Source organism: Pelodiscus sinensis, chromosome 1 (assembly GCF_052426305.1).
Source record: "Pelodiscus sinensis isolate ZL-2025 chromosome 1, ASM5242630v1, whole genome shotgun sequence".
Lineage (NCBI taxonomy): Eukaryota > Metazoa > Chordata > Testudines > Trionychidae > Pelodiscus > Pelodiscus sinensis.
Genome location: NC_143052.1, coordinates 26,859,247 through 26,874,917, shown reverse-complemented (window position 1 = coordinate 26,874,917; position 15,671 = coordinate 26,859,247). Strand labels below are relative to the sequence as shown.

At 46.4% G+C, this 15,671-nt stretch overlaps 1 long non-coding RNA gene across 1 annotated transcript in view; it reads left to right on the top strand.

Moving 5' to 3' along the window:
* Window positions 1-9,162, top strand: part of LOC112543784 (uncharacterized) — a 69,655-nt gene extending 60,493 nt beyond the window's left edge. The window contains exon 4 of the long non-coding RNA XR_012898132.2: window positions 5,008-9,162. This is a non-coding gene — a long non-coding RNA (uncharacterized LOC112543784). The remainder of the gene's footprint in view (window positions 1-5,007) is intronic.
* The last annotated feature ends 6,509 nt before the right edge of the window (window positions 9,163-15,671 follow it).

The window sequence follows — 15,671 nt, the reverse complement described above, 5'->3', positions numbered from 1 at the left end:
CCACAAAGAATACATTATACAGTACTTCATTAATATATAATTAACTTACAAATTTATGCATTGCCAAAAATGAATTTAAATTCTATTTGTTCCTTTGTAGTAACTGAGTCTTTGAATACATTACACAGCTTTTAGTCATACTGACAGGAGATGAGCCTTTTTTAAGCACAAAAGTTTTGCCATTCAACTGGCAGCATAGACAAAGCCTAGAGTCTTGTGCTAACATCACTTCCCCAGGAAAAACATTCTCTGAACAGGAGTCCACTGGCACCTTAAAGACTAATAATTTTATTATGACATAAGCGTTCATGTGTTGCTACTCACTCCACCAGATGCATGAAATGGGGGAGGAGAGAAAGAAACAGACATTAAAAATACAGAGATGTTTGTTAATTAGATTTTCAGGAAAACAAAACCTAATAAAGTTACATGCAAATATCACAAACAAAATTCTCTGTCTTGCAGTATTTGACTTAGAAAAGATTTAGAATTCACTTCAGATATCTTATAGTGGATTACAGGAGATTCTCTTTCAAACTAAACAATAAAATAGATCCAATGAGTCATGGCAATTTGTCAAGAAAATTACTAAGATGATTTTTTCTCTTTTACACTAATCTAATGAGACGTTAGCCATGAGGTAAAGCAGTTTCCTGACTATGACTGTTCTATGGTGTTCAATGTTAAAAAGAAAAATGAGAGAAACAACTCAATGCCACCATTTGTTATAATTTCATTAGGATTCAGGTAGATCTAATTTATTTAGGGAGCCTGCTTCCAAGATTAGGAGCAGTATTACTAAATGAATCTCATCTGACAGACAATTGAGTTAGAAAGGCCTCCCATTAGAACTGTATTCCAGTAGAATATAAACAAGAAACATTGTTTAATAAGATCAGTGAGATAATGGAGAGCTAAACTATGGAAAGATTTATAATCAACAACAGGGCTAGATCCTAGGCTAATGTAATGTTAGACTACAATGAAACAATGCTGATTTACATCAATTGAGGACTTAGCTCTCAGATTGTCTCCTCTAGGCACTGGGAAATACATTCGGATACCGTAGTAGAACCAGAGCTGGAATAGTGCAGAGACTACGAAATGCCTTAATTTATCCTAAAGGTTTAAGGATCATTTCCCTGGAGTAGTATAATACAGTCAATTACAAAACCTTGCTGGGGAATCCCAAAGAGAGGAAATTTATCTGAAAACCATAAAACTTAATCCCAACTTTTCTACAGCACTGGAAGACAACACTGACTTCACAGTTGGAAGACTGGAGTAACAAAATGGGCAAGATAGCCTCCCTTTCCAGTGGTAGGCAGACTTAAACATTCTAAAGTGACTATTTTGGAATTGTTTTTCACAATGACAGGAAATTGCTTCCTTTACTACACAAATGATTCATCTGAAATTGCTCATGACAAGTCAGACATATATTGTCAACATTTGTTCCTGACCCTGTTGTGTGACCTTGGGCAAATAAAGATCCATCTACACACGCTCCTGAAGCAGTTCTTTTGGATGTGTGATAACAATAGTGCCCTGCCTATATCAGGACATGATTTGGTATTGCCTGTGTAGCCTGGGTCAAACCTTACTACTGTATATGGTTTGTTCTTTTTCCCCACTCCCTTTCCCTGGTATGTGACATTGGCTGTCAGTTTAATTGATCCACAGTAGTGAGGAGTTGCGTCATTTAGATTATATTTGTTAAAGGTCAGGTACCAATCATCTTTCCATACATTTTTGTAAAAAACCTAGTAAATAATAGTAACATAACAGTAAGTAGAGAATTGTGTTAAAGCTCACTCCACCCACTCCAGCAGTGTTTGTTTGTGTGTGTGTATGTGTGTGTGTGTGTGTGATAAATAGCCTGCAAGATTCAAGGGGACACTTTCTACTGCAGACACTGATTGGCTCCTCTAGGGGGCTCTACATTGCCCACCTGCAAACCCTGGCATAATGCTGGGAAGATGAGAACAGGTGCTGCACTCAGGTCTTCTATGTCTCGTTCCTCCTGGCTCAGTTCACACAGTGCCCATTTGCTTTATTCACCTATTGCCATGGAGACTAATTTTGCTTCTCAGGCTGAAGTCTGTCTTCCACAGAAGACATTGCCAGCAACTGAACAACCTGCTCGTCTCTGATATTCCAAATATAGAAAAATACCCATTTGAAAGCATGGTGCTTTAATTAGATCTATCAATCCTGTCTGACCCCTCTGAAGCTCTGAAATTGTTGGCCATCATGGACTATTTCATTCAAGGATGGATTAAGGCTAAATGTGTGCTAGACAGATAAAGACCACAAGTCCCTCCTCCGAATCATTATCTGGTGGGGATGATGGGACTGGCATCAGCAGATCTGTTTAATCAGGCCTTAATCTGCCACTGTTTATCAGAAAATAGACTGAGCTGTCTGCATTTTGATCCAGAAAAAACTTTACCTCAAATATTTGGCCAGGAAATTGGTTTATTCATTTCATACAAGTTCCTGCTAATCTCTTAAATGGAATGTAGTTTATCTGGCAGTCTGAGACCCAAAAGTATAGGAATTGCCAGACTGGATCAGATGAGAGGTCCAACTAGTGCAATGCCCTATCTTCCACAGGAGCCAGTACCAGATATTTCAAAGGAAAGTGGAAGAAACTGCTTAGCAGACAATTATGTAATAAATAGCTATTAGGAGAATTTCCTTCCTGTGATCCATCAGTGCATTATGCCCTGAAGCATATCCCTATTTAATGTAATTGAAAATTTTCTTATTTTCCATATGGTATTGTCCAATAATATTTTGAATCCTGCTAAGCTCTTGGTCTCAATGATACTTTATAGTAGTGAGTCCCATGGGTTAATTAAGCATATTTTCCTCTTACATCAAACTCGTCAGTCTGAAATTTGTTGCCTTGCAATTTCATTCAGAGTCCCCTCAGTCATCCATTGTAAAAATGAATGAGAGGGAGCACCCAGTTTACTTTCTCTATATAGTTTCTGTATGTATTTCTCTGTATAATTAATTACTTTGTATAATTGTGCTATGTCCCCTCCTATTTGGTCTCCTCTAACCTAACTAGCCCCAATTTTTTCAGTTCCTTCACACAGAAATCCTTCCATACTTCTGATAACTCACTGGATATTTAAATCTTCTCTGTTTCTATGATAGCCTCTGAGATAAAACTAATTGTAATGCTACAGGTAAGAGAATACAATTAGTTTATGTAATGGCATTATAATATTGTTCTATACTATTTTCCATTTGATTCCTTATTCATTCAAATACTTTTTTCTTTTCTGACCACTGCTACACATTGAGCAGACATTTTCACAGAGCTGTCCTCAGTGGCATTTAGGTCTTTTTTCCTGAGGCATTACAATTAATTTAGGACCAAATAAGGTTTTCTGACCAGTTCAAATTACTGCTTCCAAGGTATGCTACCCTGCATTTGTCAATAATGGCTATACTACAGCGTTATTTTAAAATATCTTATTTTGAAATAATTATTTTGAAATAGCTTATTTCAAAATAACGCATCTACACACAAAATGCATTTTGAATATCTTTTTGCTATTTCAAAATAGCACATTCACACTGAATGAAAGCTGAATTGCATTTAAGCCTGGCCAGAACCAGATCCAGCAGGGCATCAGATCAGGAGTTAGCCTCAGGCAGCAGCCACAGAAAGTATCTGAAGCCTGTGCTTAAAGGCACCCCTCCCCCCCCCGGACAGCCAGTTCTCAGGTTTTTCTGCTTGCTTGCCTACCTCAATAAGGAACAGCAAAGCATTTTGTCTCTGCGTGCTCTGATTGCCCTCACTCGGGACACCACAGCACTCTGCAACATGGAGCCAGAGCTGCCCCTGGGCACTCTGGTGCTTCTCGTGGACGTGTTCGCTGGCAGCTATCCTGCCATAGACAGCCGCGTTCCTCCATCTAGTGCAGAGATCATGGACGTTGATCCATGATCTCCACCCTGGAGCAGGAAGGCGCCTGCCTTCTCCAGGCCCTGGTAGGCTCCTGGGATCTGGCAGACTGCTCCTGGGGAGCGGTGGAGGGCTGGCTGCCAGTGGCTTGCTGGCTCATGTTTTGGGGCCACTGGGTCGGGGCAGTGACTGCTGGCTCTGGGCTGGCAGGCTTGGAGTTGAGACAGGCACTGTGACCAGAGTCTACCCCTTTAAGGGCTCCGGGGAGGAGGGAGGGAAAGGAGTGTTCTTGGTTGAGGCTGGAGTGGCTACCAGGGCCCCTGGGAAGGCTGGAGGCCCCCTATTTCGATATAAGTGTCCACACAGCACTTATTTCAAAATAGCTATTTCAAATTTGGTGTTATTCCTCGTGGAATGAGGTTTACCAAATTCAAAATAAGCGCTCCGCTCCGCTATTTCCATGATGTCCATCCTGTGGTCGTTCAAGGCAACCTTGTTAAGAAATTTTGTATATATTTATTAATTGAAAGTGTTTCCCAAGCCTGCCCCTGACAATTTTCTAATTCATTTTGAAATAGCGGTTTGGCTGTGTAGACACTAGTAAAGTTATTTCAAAATAATGGCTGTTTTGTCGAAATCACTTTGCTGTGTAGACATACCCTTAGTCAAATTTAGCTACTAGTGTCTATAATTAGTGCTCACACTGAAGTGACTTTTTGATTTCTTTACTCAATATTCACTAGGAGTTTATGGGTAATGATTTGTGAAAGATAGGAAGATGCAACGCAATGGACTAGTGCTCTCAAACTGCGTGGGAGGCATCTTCTATAATCAGAAGTATTAATAAGTAAAATAATTTCTGTAGAAAGGTGAGGGAGCAGACCCACCCACCAAGAAGGGGGCACCATAACAGAAACCAAATTTTAATTAATGTGGGGTATGGCAGCTGTGAGATTTTTGAGGCATGAGGACCTCAAAAGGCTGCTATAGAGAGCTGTGCTAACAGATTAGCCATAAATATTGTTTCTCTCAATGTTCTATGTGTCTTTGTGAGTGAAGAATTGTATTCTACTTTTATGCAGGTGGGTAACTGAGCTTTCCCCAGGAGCTGAATCCAGAAGGGGTGATTACTGCAGATCCTGGGACTGGTAAACTATTCCAGAGAAATACTACTCCCTGAATTGAATTTTTGTGGGTGAACACGATCAGTCCTCATACTCAAAGGAAGCTTGCACAACACTTTCAAAAGATGACCCTAGGAGTTTAAATTCATTTCTCCTCTAGACAGAGGAGATTTGTGGCTTATTACAAAAATCTGTAACCCACTAATTCCCCTTTTTGTTCTTAGTTTATAGAGGTGTTAACAAACTACTCTATCTTTCATGGTGCCTTACAATATATGTTGGCTGTTTCTAGACAATCTGTTCCACCTTCCACCTGTGATGCTGAGAGTTCCAGTACCAGATCTGAAGAGCTCAATGTGTCTCAAAAGCTTGTCCATCTCACCAACAGAAGTTGGTCCAATAAAAGATATTACCTCGCCCACCCTGTCTCTCTAATATCCTGGCACCAACCTAGCTATAATTACACAGGGTTGTCAACTTCCTAATTTCTGAAGACTAGATCATGTGCTCCACCTCTTCCACCATGCCTACTCCTCCCACTCCACCCACCGCTTGCTGCTCTTTCCTCTTCAAGCTGAGAGGCTTGAAATCCCCAGCTTCAGCAGCCCTCCTGGGAGTGCAAGTCAGAAGAGTGTTGCAGCTGCATGAGAGCTGCCAGGCAGCTCCACTGGAGAGCAAGGATATGGCCCTTCTGCATGGCACCCTCCTACCTCCCTCTGTGCTGCCTGCCCAGTAGTCCCCTTTCCCACCTGCTTGAACTCTTCCTGCCCCTGAACTGCTTAAGAGCACTACTGGGAGAATCATATCCTTCCCTCCCAGGCAATGTTTCATGACCCCCTTCCTCATTTTGGTATGGGCCCTTCACTCTGTCCTCCACTGCAGCCCTGCAAACAGTGCTCTCTAGCTGATTCATATGTGTTGCTGGGGGAGCCACCTTGAAGGCCAGGCAACATGCTGCCACTCCCCGCACCTGCGGTAACCAGATTTTTAGTTTGTGGTCAGTACATTTGACCTGACATTGCCAGGTTGCTTTTTAACCTCATTTTCTGGTCAAAAACCAGACATCTGGCAATCCTTACAGATACATCCTCATTTTGTAACTGAGCTTCATAGAGAAATTACATGACACTGCTTGCTTCAATTAGGAAACTGACCATATGGTCTCAAAATCTGCTAGCAGTCAGCAAACGCTCCCATTGGCTTCCCTTATTCTTCGCAGTAGCCAGAATACTGGCCACCAACAGGGATGCCCTCAGAATTTGATTTAGTGGGTCTTTACCAGACCTATTAAATTGAACTCTGGAAGCTTAATTGTGGCAGCGTAGATCTTCCATTTATTGAAGACATGTCCTGAAATGGGACAGGGATGGCAGTGTCTGAAAAGGCCCAACAATAGCTACCGGATGGTTGCACAGCAGGGAGTATGGAGTCATGCTAGAATTTCTCCTAAGGGCTCCAGTCAAGCATATTCCCTTCAGACCTTTCTTACCTCAGCATTTTGCCCAGAATGACTTACCATTTTATTAGTGAACAAGGTGGTATTTTTTGTTTGTTTGTTTTTGCTAATTGACAATGGCATTTGGATTACCCTTCATTTACTTTGTTCATAAATTGCACTGGTCAGTAGCTCTCCAAGGATATGGGCAATAACCCCCCACATACTATAAATAACAACTTTATCTAAAAGGTAAAGGCCTTACCACAAAAAGGAAACTGCAGACCCTGCTTAATTATCCTCTTCAGCAAAAAGTCTGAACCAACAGATGAAACTTGCAGCATGCTTTGCAGAGAGGTCAGCCTGGCTCTTTCAGATCACAGAGTCCCATGACAAGAGCATTTGCATAACTGTTTACAAAGTGTCCCATTATTACTACACCTACAGCCCTCTCCCCATAAACAGTCTTCATGTACTTTGTTAGTTTTGCACAAGCAATGTTTTGAATTTGCTCTTGTGCTGATAAGACTGACATGCAGTGTTGCTATGTTTTGGAAGCAGGGTCTATTTCCATGATGTCCATCCTGTGGTCGTTCAAGGCAACCTTGTTAAGAAATTTTGTATATATTTATTAATTGAAAGTGTTTCCCAAGCCTGCCCCTGACAATTTTAAACAAGTGTGTTTTGAACCAGCTGTGTTGCTATAGTGAGATGGCAGGATGCAGCATTCCCTCCCCGCACCACCACTCCCTATTGCCCCCCCAGCCAGCTCCAGGTGAGTTTTCCTGTGCATTGCAGGGAAAGGGGGATGATGACTGTGGCTGTTCCACTACCTGCTTCCCCACTGAGCTGAGGAAGCCCCAGAAAACAGATCAGGGGCTCAGTCACCTCTACGCATACCCAGAAGATCACCAAGCATATGATGTCTCTTTCTCCCACACAGCTACCCAGAGCAGCCCAGAAGATGGGGCATGAGAGAAGCTAAAAACCAACAGCCAATTTTGTCTCTTTGCTCTAGTCCGGGGTTGCTATAATTTACTCCAGTTGGCAGCTGTTCTTCAGGGACTATTTGCAGCTGGGGCTTGCCAGAGAACAATGTCTTCTAACCACTCCCTTCCTATATGCTGGTGGCTGCACGGAGGGAAACACACCGGCCACTGGAGATGTCACCAGGTTGTAAGTGCCACAAGTGGGCAATATGACAATTTCTAAGGGACAGAGAGGAAAACAATTCAACATTCAGTGGCATTCACAAAACTGATGTGGATGGGGAAGCAAATATTCTATGTCTGAGATATGAGCAGTGGCTGCAGGACTTTCAGATATGAACGGCCACATTTCTGGAGCTATGTGCCAAGCTTGCCTCAGCCCAGGGTTGCTGAGAGACTTTGCCAGGCCCTGGGTAAGGTGGGAGGGAGGCAGCCCCAAGCCTCTGGAAGGGGTGGGGTCTTGAGAAGAAGAGGTAGGGCTGGGGCAAGCTGTAGTACAGTGTCAGTGGCTGGGAGCCCTGGGCCCTTTTAAATCACCTGGCATCGAGGCAGCTGTCCCCTTTCCTCCTCCTGTTGGCAGCATTGCCTTGGTCCTCCAGTGAAGGGACGCATAGGTGAGCATTGCACTGACGATGGAGGAGCAAGTAGGGATTGCACGCTGGGAAGTCATTTTGGAATTGGCTGCTTTCCCCTGACTGATGGATCACCTCTGGTGATACTGAAATGTCAATAGTGATTCTGGGGAACCCAGCCTACACTTCATTCTCCTGGTGCAAGAATCTGTACTGGCCAACTACCAGGTCAAGCATTTTATTAGACTGATGGGAGGGTACCAGAGTTTACTCGCTAGACTGGATCTCAGTGAGAAAAATATTCTAGTGGTTATAGCTCCCTGTTGTGTTCTGCATAACCTCTTTGTCACAATTGGGTCATGGGTATTCTGACCTAGTGGTCAGAGCAAGAGTCAAGCCAAGTCTAATATGAGGAGATCAGAGTCTGAGCCAGATCAGAGGACAAACCAAGAATCAGGTGTTAGGAAGCAAGCAGGGCCAAGTTACGAGGAGATCAGCAGCAGACAGTAGAAGCAGATATAACAGGGGAAGCAGTCCAAAGAGATGAGGATGGCTGTTCTCTTGCATGAAATGATAAAGTTTTGGTCCCTATGTGATGGATTCTTCCTGGGATGCTACATGAAATTGGGGTACCACTGAACCCTCTAACTCACTAGCCTGGATTCCCTCTCGCACTGTGCTTCTGTTATAACATACACACAGAGAAGCACCCAGCTGTAGTTACATGTAGCAGGCTCTGTGTCCAGCCACTGAATGAACCAATAGTAGAGGGGCTACAGCCAAGATAACCACCAACTTCCCAGCCTAGGACTCCAGAGCCGTACTGACCTGCTCTAGTCAAAATCCTGAACAGTATGAGTTTATTATCTAATTCACCTTCACTTCAGTGTGGAGAGGAAATGCAACAGCCTTCAACCCTGGAGCTAAGATTTCCAGCCACTTCATTCAAGCTCACTGGTTTACATGAAGAAAAAATGCGTATTAACTACAAAAAGCAGATATTAAGTGATTACTAGGAGGCCGTGCCCCCTGCTCACTACACTCGCCAACCCCCCCTCTTTGAGGTTGCTATGCACGCCAACCCCACTCTGTGGCTGCGATGTGCTCCAACCCTCCCCCCTGTGGCTGCTACATATGCCAACCCCCCCTCCCTCCGTGGCTGCTAAACATGCAGCCCCCTTTTTGTGGCTGGTACTCACACCAACCCCCTGTGGCCGCTACATGCTCCAACCCTCCTCTGTGGCTGCTACACATGCCAACCCCCCCTCGCTGTGGCTGGTACACACACCAACCCCCCTGGGGCTGCTACGCATGCCACCCACCTCCCATGGCCACTACATGCACCAACCCGCCCCATGGCCACTACGCATGCCAACTCCCCCATCGGCTGCCACTATGCACATCAACCTGCCCCATGGTCAATGGGAAATTATCCACCCTGCCCTGCTCCCCCACCCTCCATGGTAAAAGGTGCTCCTCCAGCCTGACTCTCCATAAGGGGCAGTACCTCCCTACTGAGGGTCCCCCAGAGAAAGGCCCCTTTTCCACCTCCCAAGTTCCCACCACTCAGAGGGAGAGCCCGGATCATCAGGAAGGCAGCCTCAACTCCCCTCTGAGATCCTCTCCATCCCCATAGCGTGCTCCCTGGAAGGAGCCTTAGGGGTACTTAGCTCGGGCTCCTCCAGGGGCCCTGTTACCAGAGGAGGTAGTGTTGCCCTGACCTTATCCCCAGGCCTCCTTGAGGAAGGGCAGCCCCTCCCCTCCCCCACAGCAAGGCTGCCCTCTCTCAGCCTCTTCCACAGCTCTCCCCACTTTCCAGCCCAGCAGAGCTGCAAAGATTTTATGCTGCTTCCCCAACCCTGTCACTTCCCATCCAGCTGACTCGAGCCCCACTTCTGCTTCTGGGTCCTGGGCCCTGTCGTTCTGCGACCCAGATGGAGGCAGCTGGATGGGAAGTGGTGGGGATAGAGGGGAGCAGCAGAGCTTGATGAGCGCCCTGCAGCTGCCCAGGCCAAAGCGCTGCTTGAGGCAGCTGGGCCACAGGAGCTCGAGCCTGGCAGCAGGGAGCAGAGCAGGAAGCTGGAGCTGCTTCCTGATGGTGTCTCAGAGTGCAACAAAGAGCCTCCGCCACCCCCTGACCCTCTTGCAGGGGTCCAGGGGTGCCCCTCCGAGGAGGGGCCAGGAAAACGAATGGTCTGGGCCAGGATCCCCGTCCACTGGAGCCCCCGGGGCCCTGACCCCTGCCACACCCATGCCCAGTCCTGGCCTTGCTCCTGGGGGAGGAGGGGGAAATCGCCCCCGCTCTAACAATGAAGTGTTTCCTTCCTGCCCCAGGCATGGGCACCACTTCTCCTTCTGACTCTACCGAGTCTGGGGGGGTAGGGCAGAGTGACACAGATGATGTGATGACATCACTCTGTCCTTGTCCCTAGGCCTCCCGCTGGCCTTTCCACTCTGTCATCCTGCAGGAAATTTTAAATATATACACAGGGCTCAACAAACCACTGTTTCTACTCGCCCATAGCAAGTAGATTTCAGCCATTTGCTCCGTGCGCCCCATTCACCGGCGCTGGGCGCATGCACAGTGCTGGTCTGGTACATGCAAGGTGTGGGGCTGATGAGTAGCTCTCGTTGCAGTTTGTCGAGCCCTATATATATAAAAATAAAATATATAAAGGAGAATGTAAGTTTGTGCGCTAATAACTTGGACACTATAAGAACTACCGCAACCAAACTTTGCATGCGATAACCTTTCATCCAGGAGACGGTTTTAAGGTACTTTTGGACCTGATTGGGCCCAAGCTCAAGCTGTAAAAATAAAAAAGTAACCCTCTACACTGTGCTGCAGGGTCATACTGCCCACCCTAGATCCCGTGCCCGCTGCCCCCCACCCCACCCTAGGCCCGAGCACCATCCGGGACTTGCCCCCCCCCCACCCACGAGGTTACATAAGCAACCCTCTCTCCCCCGCCCCGCATGCTGGCACGCAGTGCCCTGACTCCTACGCACACAACGGCTCGGGCACCCGCCCTGCCACCCGCAGCACCTGCAGCCCCGGGTGCAAGTTGGGGCGCCCCTTTCACGTGTAACCTCCCCTCCACCCAGGGATGATGCGGACCTATAGAAATCAGTGCAACTTTTCTACCATTCAAAAAAAGATAATGGACTACTGTTTTTCTACATTTTGTTCCTCCGGTTTCCCGAGCAATGCCAGGTAACTCCAGCTAGAATATATATAAAGAGAGAGAGAGAGATAAGTGTTAGGAAACAGATCAGAGCAGAAACAACAAGGAGTCTGGTAGCACTTTAAAGACTAGCACATTTATTAGGGTATTAGAGCATAAGCTTTTGTGAGCTATAACTCATTTCCTCAAATGCTGAAGATCAAATCAGATTACCTAATAAGTAAACAGACACAAACTAAAGACTAAGATACTAGAAAGCAAGGATATAAGTAGCAAATTCTCCCCCTGGCCAATAATACAAGCATGCTTGCAGATTCTCCAGGCCCTTGCTTTGCAGCTGGGATCCCCAGCTTATCATACATATGCTAGAAATCCCTTTAGCCAGGGTCCAACACTTACCCCGGTCAGTCGGTCTTTTTATTCCTTAGGTGTTTCCAGGAGTTTTTCTTGTGTGGGGAGTGAAGAACAACCAGTTATGTCATCCCCTTTTTTATATCGTTTTAGCCTATGGCAGGAACCTTTTGTTTCAAACTAGGGCCCTAGATGAGTTAGTGAAAAAATACAGACATCCCAAAATGGAGTCCAGAGTTATAAGGCCCGGTCACATGCCCTTGCATAGTTTGCTGAGTCACAGCAGTCATTACTTACAAGCTACCTGGAATGTTCTTAGGAAGGCTCACCAGGTGGAGGATAAGCTTTTCCTATTTTTTTTTCTAATGGTCCATTACCTTGAATAGGCACTTCACAGCCATTGTCACATTTAAACACTGTAAGAAAAAATGCATGCACATGGTCACCTGTGTTTCCTTCACACTCATCATGCTCATTGGTGCTTCTCTAGTAGGACTGGACTATGAGGGAGCCTCAAACAGGCCCTTGCTCATGGGCCTCTGCCATGTTTCATCCTTCTTCCCTTTTGCTTCACAGCAGGAATCTCTGCCTTAGGGTACGTCTAGATTTACTTTCACTTTCAAAAGAAGATATGTAAATTCGGTGGTAATTTGCATATCATCTTCTGATCACTTTTTCAAAAGTTTTTTTTCCCGAAAAAGCAAGCAGTCTAGACGTGGTTCTTTCAAAAAAAACAAAAAAAACCAAAAAAAAACAACTTTTTTCGAAAGAATCTTCTTCCTCAAAAATTGAGGTTTACAGGTTCTTTCGAGAAAAGATTTTTTTTTCTCGAAAGAACCACATCTAGACTGCTTGCTTTTTTGAAAAGCGCTCTTTCAAAAAAGCAATTGGAAAAAGATATGAAAATTACTGCCAAATTTGCATATCTTCTTTTGAAAGTGAAAGTAAGTCTAGATGTACCCTTAGGGTCCTCTGAAATATCCACAATGGTCTGTGGGGTGCTGATTATGTTTTTGTCAAGTATGGCATGCAGTTCACTTTAAGAGTGGCAGGATGTGCATCAGAACAATCTATTATTGGCTTCCTGGGCCTTGTTGTGCGCCTGACACATTTTCTTGACTTTCATGCAGAACCAACACTGATCTTTGTCACTCCTCTTTGCCTTCATCTCCTGCCCCATCTGCTCGTAGATGTCCATGTTTCTCTGTTCTGCAGCTGTACTTGTGTAACCCACACACCTAGTATGATTACTGAGCAATGCAAGTGGTACCTAGACCACAGCAATAGTTAAGGTCAAGAGACCTCTACAGCATGGGTTGGGAGCCAGCTGGCTTTTAGCTCAGCAGGTTGAGGCTCCTATATTCCATTTCAGAGGTCCCAGGTTCAAATCTACCTGGTGTTGGTTACACTTGTACAGCCTGTTTTCCCTACAGATAGGAGGGATTGGAGCTTTTGAGCCCACTCTAGGTATTAAATGCATGGAGCTGGTGTGGTTGGTTGAGCAGTCACACACAAGGGAGAGTCACCTGGTGTGCTCACCAAAGTGGGCAATCCAGAAAAAGCATTTCAAAAATAGGCTGGGGGAGAGGAAAGTGGCAGTGGTTTCAAGTCTCCATGACCTGTGGGCAGTGGCACTCATAACTGTGACCAGAGGGACCATAATTGTGACCAGACTGTCACAGGGAATGGGGCATTATGGGACAGCTGTTGGAGGACTCTTAGGGTCAACATAGGTCATGAAGTGTCTACACTTGCCTTGCATTGATCTCAGTAGATCTACCATGGTTCCAAGCCATTTGGAGAGGTAATTTTACTGCATTGCTGTAACTGGGCACTTACATTGGCCAGAGACAAATGAGAGTACACACATATGCACAAAAATGTCAGTGCAATGCAAGGTGATACAAATCAACCTAACTTTGTAGGGTATCCCAGACTTCAAATGGTTGGTTTCACCAATTGCCATTTTCCAAATCTGGCCCTTCCATAGCCTCAGAACTTCAGTACCACATGATTTGTAGTTTAATGTTTCACAAGCTTTCAGGCAGAAACAACTTTAGATGTTACTCCACTTAACCCATTCCACACTGAAATTTGCTTGGTTTTGTGATTGTGCTGTACCTGTAGTTACTATAGCAACGTAAGCAACCATTGTGATAAATGCTAATTCCTCAATCTGTGTCTCTGTCAAAGGTAAAATACTAATTCTGTCTCCAGTCAATACTCTGTTCTAAATTAAATCACTGCTCATCTCAAAGGTGTTAAGTTGATAAAAATATCTTTGCTGTTGAGAATTCATTTGGCATGTGTATATGTTTGGTCTAGGCCAGTTATGTAAATTCCTATTTGAATGTATTTCTAAGTGGTTCAGCAATGTGGATAAAAGTAATGCCAGAGATTCAAGGCTGAGATTATCAAAACCTTACATCAAGATGCTGACTAGGGATATGTCTAGACTACAGAGTTTTGTTGGAAAACGGTCATTTTTCGGACAAAACTCACTGAATGTCCACACTGCAAGCGCGTTCTTTTGATAGTAAATTGAAAGAACAGAGGAGTTTTTGTGCAATTGGTATTCCTCTTTCTACAAGGAAGAAGCCTTTTTGCGAAAGAGCTCTTTCACAAAAAGGCATGTGTGGACAGGGAGGAGGGTTTTTTTGCGCAAGATGAGGCCTCCAGGAAAAAGCACAGGTGCCCTGGTGGCCACGCCATACCAGCTAATCACAACTCTATAGTTCCTGTCTCCTGGCCCCTCTTAAAACTGCAGGCACACTGGACAAGCCTTATGGCAGGAAGCTGGCTAGAGAGCAGCAATTCACCATATGGCTTTCCCTGTCACAGCCATTTCTGCTTCTGAATTCCCATGCGCCTCCCCTGGCCCTCACAGAAAGCAGCCCCAGGGTCTCAGAACCCACCCAAGGGGAGCAAGAGGTGTGCCCCAATCCTTGACAGGGCCAGAAATACAGTCCTTCCTGGAGCTGTGGGGTGAGGAGGAGACGCTCCAGGATCCCTGGGCCAGGCGGCACAATGACTAAATTTATGGCCAAATGGCCAACTCCCTGGCAGAGCATATACTCCCACCCCGGACCTTGGAACAGGTCCGGACTAAAGTGACAGAACTCTGCCAGGGATATGTCTGGGCCAGAGAGCGCAGCTCCCACTCAGGGGCACGATCCCACACCTGCACCTGCTATAGGGAGCTACATGTGATCATGGGGGGTGGGGAAACATCTTTCCCACCCATCTTGGTGGGCTCTGGGATCAAGACCCCCATCACTGTCTGGCTTGAGGAGAAGCAGGAGGGCCAGGGCCAGCCAGCCGTGCCCGAGGAGGAAGAGCAGCATGAGGAGACGGGCACCGTGACCCTCTCCCTTGAGCCGGTGCAATGGAGCCAGGACATCTCCCAGGCCACCTCGGACGCCTGGGAGGGATCTTCAGGTGAGTGGTCTCGCTTTGTCACACACACAGGGCGGGGGAGGCGAGCGCACAGGAGACAGGGGAGTGTCACGCAGGATGCTCAGGCTGGATGTCGTGCACGTGCAATCATGTGCAGCATTACTGTGTGTCACGTGGACGCAGCAGGCAGCCCCTGAGCATGCCCAGGATCCTGCTCCCAGGCTGAGGGGAGGCCACACATGCCCTGCGGGGGCGGAGGGGGAGGGTGCCCCAGTTGGAAACTGGCTAGCCAGAAGGGTACAAACACAACCCCGCACAGACCGAGGAGTGCCACACACTGCACACGGGCATGCCTGCACATGCGAGGCAGCAGCTGCTCCCACACACAGCCCAGCGAGCTGCACCTGTGCGTGTGGATCCCAGGGAGGCTCAGGCTGCTCCCGGCTCCTCTGCCACCCATGAGGGCATGCCACTGTGGTCGGACTGTTCCCTTGACTGCTAGTCCATGGGCTGGGGGAGGAGGGTGATGGGAAGCGGGCAGCATGGTCCTATGGGCACATCGGGGCTCCTGTGAGACAGGGACTGCTGTGCAGGCCACACATGGCCTTGCACCTGGAACATCCCCCTCCTCTGAGCCACAGATTGTTGGTTGCTGCTCGCAGTGGAGGGCACGGCCTCAGAGACAGTGTCTGCA